This window comes from Eriocheir sinensis, chromosome 20, assembly GCF_024679095.1.
Source record: "Eriocheir sinensis breed Jianghai 21 chromosome 20, ASM2467909v1, whole genome shotgun sequence".
Classification (NCBI taxonomy): Eukaryota; Metazoa; Arthropoda; class Malacostraca; order Decapoda; family Varunidae; genus Eriocheir; species Eriocheir sinensis.
In genome coordinates, this window is record NC_066528.1 from 3,364,743 (window position 1) to 3,373,733 (window position 8,991).

At 44.6% G+C, this 8,991-nt stretch overlaps 1 long non-coding RNA gene across 1 annotated transcript; it reads right to left on the reverse strand.

Moving 5' to 3' along the window:
- Positions 1-7,037: 7,037 nt before the first annotated feature.
- On the reverse strand, positions 7,038-8,559 carry LOC127001098 (uncharacterized). Its single transcript, XR_007754702.1, has 2 exons — positions 8,347-8,559; positions 7,038-8,182 (listed from the first exon to the last, which is right to left on the reverse strand). It is a non-coding gene; the product is annotated as an uncharacterized LOC127001098 (long non-coding RNA).
- Between the last annotated feature and the right edge of the window lie 432 nt (positions 8,560-8,991).

Consider the following 8,991-nt stretch of genomic DNA (forward strand, 5'->3'; position numbering starts at 1 on the left):
CCGGCCACACCGCTTTGTCTTGCTGGCCTGGGAAGGGATACGCGGACGGACGGCTGGCACTCACCACCGCCACTAACACATCAGTCACCTCCTAAGTCCTAAGTCCTCAGTTCGCCGAAAGTTTTCGAAAGCTTCCTTTTGAAACTGCCGGGATTTTCACGGACTGTTTAGTGATCCTAGTGATAGTTTTACACGACTTCTGCACCTTGAACTGGAAAATCTCCCGTGTCAGCCCGGTTAATTTTCTTTGTGGCCTTAGAAAATAATAAAAGCTCGATACGTTTAAGAATAGGGACCTTAGTGTCACCCATTATAGTCGCCTGCCAATACGTTTATCATCATAGGCGTGACAACAGTTGCACCAGACCCCGTCACCTGATCGGCCTTCCCTGTACTGCCGCCCCTCTGAATACTTAACGTGACAGGCCGGGCCGTCCGTCAGCGCCAATATTTCAGGCGAGTCGGAGTAAAAAGTGAGGAACATGTGATACTGACGAGTGGTGTGAATAATGTGTTACGCGGGAAGCCTCCAGAGTAGTGTTAGGAGATGTGTCTTTCTGAGTGGCTGGTATTTTGTTGGGTTATTTGTTATTGATAAGCTGGATAATGATGATAGGTTTAATTGTAATAATGATACCATCGTTACTACTTATTACTAATACTACTAATTACTACTAATATCATTTTACCACACTACTAATAATACTACTACTACTACTAATATCATTACTACTACTACTACTACTACTTACTTCTACCATTACTACTAATACTACTACTACTACTACTGCCGTTGCTTCTAATACTACTACTGCTACTACTACTATTACTACTACTACCACTACTACTACCACTAATAATACTGCTACTACTAATACTACTACTACTTGATTACTACCACTAATAATGATAATATCAGTTACTACTATTACTACTACTTACTACTATCATTACTACTACTACTACTACTATTACTATCATTACTACTACTACTACTACTATTACTACCATTACTAATAATACTTTACTCTACTACTACTACTAATAATACCACTATCATTTACTGCTACTGTTATCACTATCACTACTGCTACCACTATCACTACTATCACTACTATTATCATCACTACCAGTACTACTACTACTACTACTACTACTACTACTACTAATACCACTACTACTACTACTACTACTACTACTACTACTACTACTACTACTACTACTACTACTACTACTACTACTACTACTACTACTACTACTACTACTACTACTACTACTACTACTACTACTACTACTACTACTACTCCCCTTCCTCCTCCTCATCTTCCATCCTCCTCCTACTCCTCCCCTTTTTCCTCCTCATCTTCCTTCCTCTTTTCTTCCTCCTCCTCCCCCTCCATCTCTTGTTCTCGCTGTTGTTGTTGTTTTTGTTTTTCGTGTTCTTGTTGCTGTGTATTTTATTCCTCTTATTCTTTTCATTATTACTATTCCTTATTTTCTTCCTCATTCATTTCCTCTTTCCTCTTCCGTATTCTTATTCACTTAACTGTTCTGTCAATGATAATCTATTTTTACTGGGATATATTTTTCGCTTGTCTGCTTTTTCAACTATTATTTTTTCGAGTACCTGGAGTTTTTTCATCATTCGGACGTTCATTTGAACAACTTGAACGTTTTTTCGAGTTTACGTGAAATGCATTAACGTTCGGCGCCTCCAATATAATTACGTGGAAAGCTCTGTATTACTTTTACCGAGGCAACGTTAGCAAATCATTTCAGTCTAATTATTTCATGGCTTTTGAAAATTCGTATTCGTACAAGGTTTTCATGGCAGAAAGAGAGAGAGAGAGAGAGAGAGAGAGAGAGAGAGAGAGAGAGAGAGAGAGAGAGAGAGAGAGAGAGAGAGAGAGAGAGAGAGAGTGTGTGTGTGTGTGTGTGTGTGTGTGTGTGTGTGCAGAGCTGAAAACAATTATGAAGAAATGAAAATGCTTCGGATTTAAAGTTTTGCCAAGGAAGTTATATTTGTGTGACCAAGTCTAAACACATGCACACACACACACACACACACACACACACACACACACACACACACACACACACACACACACACACACACACACACACACACACACACACACACACACACACACACACACACACACACACACACACACACACACACACACACACACACACACACACACACACACACACACACACACACACACACACACACACACACACACACACACACACACACACACACACACACACACACACACACACACACACACACACACACACACACACACACACACACACACACACACACACACACACACACACACACACACACACACACACACACACACACACACACACACACACACACACACACACACACACACACACACACACACACACACACACACACACACACACACACACACACACACACACACACACACACACACACACACACACACACACACACACACACACACACACACACACACACACACACACACACACACACACACACACACACACACACACACACACACACACATTTGATCTGACTTACGTGGAGGTTGTGTTAGTAGTATTTCCATGGGTAGTGTTATGAGCCTTGTGGTAGTCTGACAAGGCTTCTGCGCCACAATCGTGAAAGAAGACTCGTGAGAACCCGACTAATCTCCTTTGTGGCCTTGGGAAATATCTGTTGTGAGAGCCGAAAGCGTCTGAGTATGCAAGCCTTGGTGACAGCGGGCCGGCGTGTACACGAGTGTCTGGGAATATTACTCCTGACGCGTTATGCTCTAGACTAAACATATTCCCGCTCGTGTAATGTTACCTTGGCTGTTTAATATTTACACGGGGTAAATATTGCAGGAGGGAAATGCCAAAATGCTGAGCAGAGGCGTACACACAAGTGGCCGAGAGTACGATCAAATAACATTCCTCACTGCCAACGGTGTGAGATGTTGTATTCGCCTTTATGTATAACGTTTGGTGTATGTCGGTATTGTAAGACACTTTCGCTTCTCACATCAACTATTTCCAAAGGCCAAAGAGGGGATCAGTCAGGTTCTCATGAGTGTTTCTTTAGGTTCACGGTACAGAGGAAGGGTCAAACTACCACCAGGGCCACAAAACTACCCCTGGATATGCCTCAAACTCCTACGAAAGCCTTGTCAAATATGTGTTCTTGGGCGCTGAAATTTTTAGTAATATGACCCATAGTCTCAAGCGGAGTTGGAAGAGATGGTGCAAAAAAAGATATTCAGATTAAGGTGGGGAAGAATTATTTTAAATGTAGCATCCATATTACAATTTACTGGAAAGGAGGAAGTTAGAGAAATGGAAAGAGGACACAAAGAAGACCGCTGGGGCTGCTCTTGCGAATAGATGATAAGAGCAGCCGAAAGTGGAACGGAAAACGTGTTGATACTCCCCTCTCGAAAGCATTTAAGTCGTAGGCAGGAGAATATAGAGACAGAGGAAGGCTGTTGGCATCACTGTATCACACTGAACCAGAACAAGGGCTGAAGATGTCTAATACTAATCTCACTGGTCCAGACTGTAGTAACGTGTCTCAACGAACTTACTGTAGATCAGATTATTTCTCGTATGAATGGACGGATAGATTGATAGATAGATAGATAGATTGAGAGAGATTCACATAGATTTGCATGGAAATTCAGACCACACAGACCCCCATGGTCCAGACTAGGTGATCTGTCCTTAAACCAAAGTTATTCTACATTAATCAGATAGCTCCAAAACTTTACATTCCTACTTTAGTTAATATTAAGTTGAAGGAACTATACGTCGAGCTTATTTTTAAAGGAGTCAATCGTTTTGAGAGAGAGAGAGAGAGAGAGAGAGAGAGAGAGAGAGAGAGAGAGAGCAGTCTCACCCCCAACAGTCTTCCATTCCACTTTAGACAATCAACACCACACTCAATATCCACTACAATCCCATAAATCAGTTCCGCCCACTAACCCCTTCGGCCCTTCCATCATCCGGGTTTTGGGACTTCAGAATTAGGGTTTGAAATACAGGCAATCTAAACGAGTGGCGACGCACAGCAACGGGCCGCCGGTAGCTGGACGCGGACCCATAACGGCCGCTCATAGCACTGTCACAGAATCCAATCACCTCGAAACCCTTATACTCCCGTGTGTAAGAGAGGGGGGTTAGGTGTGTGTGTCATGGGGGCGGTTAGGTGTGTGTGTGTGTGTGTGTGTGTCAGTGTGTGTATGTCAGTGTGTGTGTGTGTGTGCCTGTGTGTGTTTAAGGGTGGTTGGTAGAAGTCGTGTCCTGTTCTCTCCTTTCTCTGTTAATTTGTTTTCCCCTTCTTCCAGTAGTTCAGGACACACCCTCGTCTTAGACACAACAGCGCCCGCGTGTATTTGTTTATTCCAGTACGTATATAAGTCTTTTCTTGTATCTACCCTTCTCTCTGTTTATTTTCTTCCCCTTCCTATTCTTCCTCCTCCCCCTCCTTATTCTCCTCATCCTCATCCCTTTCCACCTCCTCCTCCTTCTCTTCTTCCTCCTTCACATCTTCATCCTCATCCTTTTCCTCCTCTTCCTCTTCTTCCTCCTCCTCCATTTCTTGTTCTCGTTCGTGTTCTTGTCTTCTTTTTCTTCTTCTTACTCTTAGGATTCTTATTACTATTCTTCATTTCCTTCCTTTTTTCATCTCCCTCTTTTACCTCTCTCTCTGTTTCTTTCCTCCTCTTTCTCTTCTTCTTTTTCCTCCTTCTCGTGTTTTCGTTGTTGTTGTTCTTGTTGTTCTTGTTTTTGGTGTTCGTGCTCTTTCATCCCCTCTTTCTTCTTCCATGTTCATATTCGTCATAATCTTCCGTTCTCTCTCTCCTTCTAATGGTAAAGAATTTTTTTTTTTTTTCCTTTTGTTAATGTTTTTTTTATTTGTAATTTTATTATAATTTCTTAACGATCCCGAAGATACGTTTCCGTCTTTCTTTTAGCGGTACAGAAGTAGTTTTACCGTCTTACATTTCTTATCTTAATGTTTTGGGGGCGTATGGTGCATACACGAATGTTTTTTTAGATATATTTTCGGCTTTCATTTTTATTTTATTTTTTCAACGATCCTGGAGATACAATTCCGTGTTTCCTTTAGTAGTAGAGAAATAGTTATACACTCATACTTTCTTGTGCTATCGGTTCTTCGAGGCGTAAGGTGCATATAGAAGCGGGACGAGCAGGAAGGAAGGGAGGAAGGACAGGAAAGAGTCTGGAAGTGCGCCAACGGGACACTTCGGACACTTTACATGGAAATAGTTGGCCCTCGTAGCATCAGGGGGCAGCAGCGGGGCAGACACACCTCTCACGCGTCAGGGCGGTATAGAAAACGGGTGAATGGTGGCCGCTGCGAGGGCTGTTTGCAGTGAAATAACAAGTTGTTTATTCAGTGGCGGGTGCAGGAGACGGCGGATGGGGCGAAGGCGTCTTTGTGCCCGCCAGGTTCTATGGCGAACAGTGTCTCCTCAAGGATGGGAAAAAGCGGTACAACGGCGCCCAACACGACCTGACGATGCGGATACTACTACGTGTATGTAAGGAGAGGGAGAGAGAGAGAGAGAGAGAGAGAGAGAGAGAGAGAGAGAGAGAGAGAGAGGCACACAGACAGACAGACAGACAGACACCTATATAGCACTTGCAAACAGTAGGACAAAACACACACACACACACACACACACACACACACACACACAAACACACACACACACACACACACACACACACACACACACACACACACACACACACACACACACACACACACACACACACACACACAGTTGTAAATCCCTCAACCACACACAAAAAAACGAGCTAAATCAAATAAAGAAAAAAAAATCTTATAAGCTACAAAAACTCTAAGGACAATGCCTCCCTTAGTTCACTTACTAAAAAAAATCGAAAAGAAAAAAAATCATCAACTTCAGAAAAATTCATATAAAAGAGAAGAAAATGTTTAAGCCTAGTAATCATGAACGTCGCCCTTGAAAGCTAAATAAATTCTTACAGAGAGATTATTCCATTAGTTAAGTCGCAGGTTCGATGGAAGATAAGTTTTGAAAGGGAGGGAGCGGAGTAGTAGGTAATGGTGACAGTGACGGGACCAAAATAATTCGCAAGCATAATCAAGAATTTGCAGTCAAAAAAAAATGACGTCGAAAAATTTTTGACGTCGAAAAATTTTTGTACGTCGAATTTCCCGGCCGGCCGTGCGGCCAGTCAGCCGGACGGCCAGCCAGCCGCGCGGGCAGCCAGCCGCCGAGGGGACCTCCCCACTACCCAACCGGGGAGTGGTCACAAACCTACCCAAAAGTGACCATTCCCCCCCCCCCCCCCACCCACCCACCCACCCCACCCCAAACACCCACCACCTTCCACGCCATCGTGTCTCCCCGGAGGCCTGAGCGTCACCCTCCTGCCGGGGATTGGTTAGGGGCGTCCTTTCGCGCCGTGCCGGGGCGTCGCCCTCCTGCCGGGGATCGGTTAGCGCGAGCGGTGACGTGTTCGGGGGATCGGTTAGGGGCGTCCTTTCGCGCCCTCCTGCCGGGGATCGGTTAGCGCGAGCGGTGCCTTGTTCAGGGGATCGGTTAGGGGCGTCCTTTCGCACCGTGCCGGGGCGTCACCCTCCTGCCGGGGGATCGGTCCTTTCGCACCGTGCCGGGGCGTCACCCTCCTGCCGGGGATCGGTTAGCGCGAGCGGTGCCTTGTTGGGCGGAGGCCTGTGGCTACCTTTCCCCCTCCCTCTCCCTCTCCCGCTATTGATTTTTTTTCCAGTTTGCCAGCATGTGTGTGCGTGTCCCCCCTCTATGCCCTACCGGTGACTTGATGGTCAGTCTGAGGGTACCACTACCCCTCCCTCTACCCGCTATTGATTTTTCAGTTTGCCAGCATAAGCGTGTGTGTGTGTGTGTGCGTGTGTTACTGTTGATTTTCATATTGACTGGAGTTATATCGATTGTCTTGGGGTAGGAACGGGAAAAGTAGATTTTATACATTTTTATTGAAATATAGTGGAAAAAATGGTATGACAAGTTATTATATTACCTTAATCTAGTCTATTTTATTTGTTCTTTCTTAATCCAGGCTAATTTGTTCTTTCTTAATCCAGACTAAATACATGCTATGCCTACTAGTCTATTTTATTTGTTCTTTCTTAATCCAGGCTAATTTGTTCTTGCTTAATCCAGACTAAATACATGCTAAGCCTACTAGTCTATTTTATTTGTTCTTTCTTAATCCAGGCTAATTTGTTCTTTCTTAATCCAGACTAAATACATGCTAAGCCTACTAGTCTATTTTATTTGTTCTTTCTTAATCCAGGCTAATTTGTTCTTTCTTAATCCAGACTAAATACATGCTAAGCCTAAAAACAAAAATACACATTCGCCATAAAAAAAAAATGAAGAAAAAAAATACACAACACAAGTACATATATATAAAAAATAATACACACAGAGCGAGTACATATTATATAAAAAAAATTGCTAAGCACTAAATATAGGACTCTCATCAAGAACATTTATAATATTATTCACGTCCATGCTATGAGAAAAATTCAAAGAATTGAAAGCTGAAGGAAGGTCAGTGCTTGAGAAGCTTTCATTTGTTTCGTCCGCACGAGCCGCATTGGAAGGGCCCGGTTGTGGCGCGAGATTTTCTCCAGCGGCCGCTGCTGCTGCTGCACGCCGCGCTGGTGGATCTTCAAAGACGAGTTTCTTGGTCACAGAGAGATTTTTTTTCATTGGTTTTCCCCGACCGTACGCCGCCGCTGAGGAGAAGAGACCCGCCTGACGTTTGGCCACCTGAAGTTTTTTTCTCCCAACTTTGTGGAGGCTCTTCTGAGACAGTCTTGGGTCCCGGTGTTCTTGCTGCTTCGGCATATTATTCTTTGTCATTCTTCGCCGCCGTTCTTGTCCCCGGTCGCGATCTTGTCGTCTCTGGTGCGTCTCCTGCTGCTGGAGCTGCCGCAACACTTCCGCCATATGCTGCATTTTTTTTTCCAGTCGTGATTGACGCATTTCATGATCTTTTTGCTGCAGATGACTTCGCCGCCGCTCTCGCGATTCAGCGCCCGACGGAGAGTCAAGACACACCATCACCGAAGCGTGTCTGTTGTTGTTGCCGTGGACTTATGAAAAGATAGAGAAACATTATTAGACAAAAAAAAATCAATCTCTCTCTCTCTCTCTCTCTCTCTCTCTCTCTCTCTCTCTCTCTCTCTCTCTCTCTCTCTCTCTCTCTCTCTCTCTCTCTCTCTCTCTCTCTCTTTTGTAAGAATAAAAAAATACTTACTATGCGTTACGCTGGCCGGTGGGTCGTTCTTCAGACGAGACACTGGTAATGGAGGTATCACATCCTTCAGAAGTCGCAGAAGCCCCTCTCTCAGCACGCGCCTCCCCATTTTACCAACACCTCCCAACGCGCCGCGGTTGTTGTTGCCCAATGACTCGCCCGTGATGTGTTCACCGGTAGACTTGGGAGTTTCTGGAACATCCCCCACCTCACCACCACCAACATCCGCTGAAATGACAAGAAATATATATATATATTTTTTAAACACACACACACACACACACACACACACACACACACACACACACACACACACACACACACCAGCGCTTGTGCGCAGAAAAAAATACAAGAGGCGGATATCTCACCTCGTTTCTGGGATGTGATGTTATCCACGGCTTCAGCTTGGGATGTGTTATCCATGGCTTCAACTTCTAATGCAGCTTGACCCATTATCTGATCGTCAACATCGTCAGCATGAAGAGTTGCAGCGGCAGCGTGGGGCTGTTGTTGTTGTAAGTTCATGACGGCGAAGACTTCCTCCATGATGCTACTCTCGCAACGTTAGGGACTGACTAAGCCACCCGGGGTTATTTGGGGCATATGCGCACTACCACAAGCCTTTTCTTCTTCCGAGGCTACCCC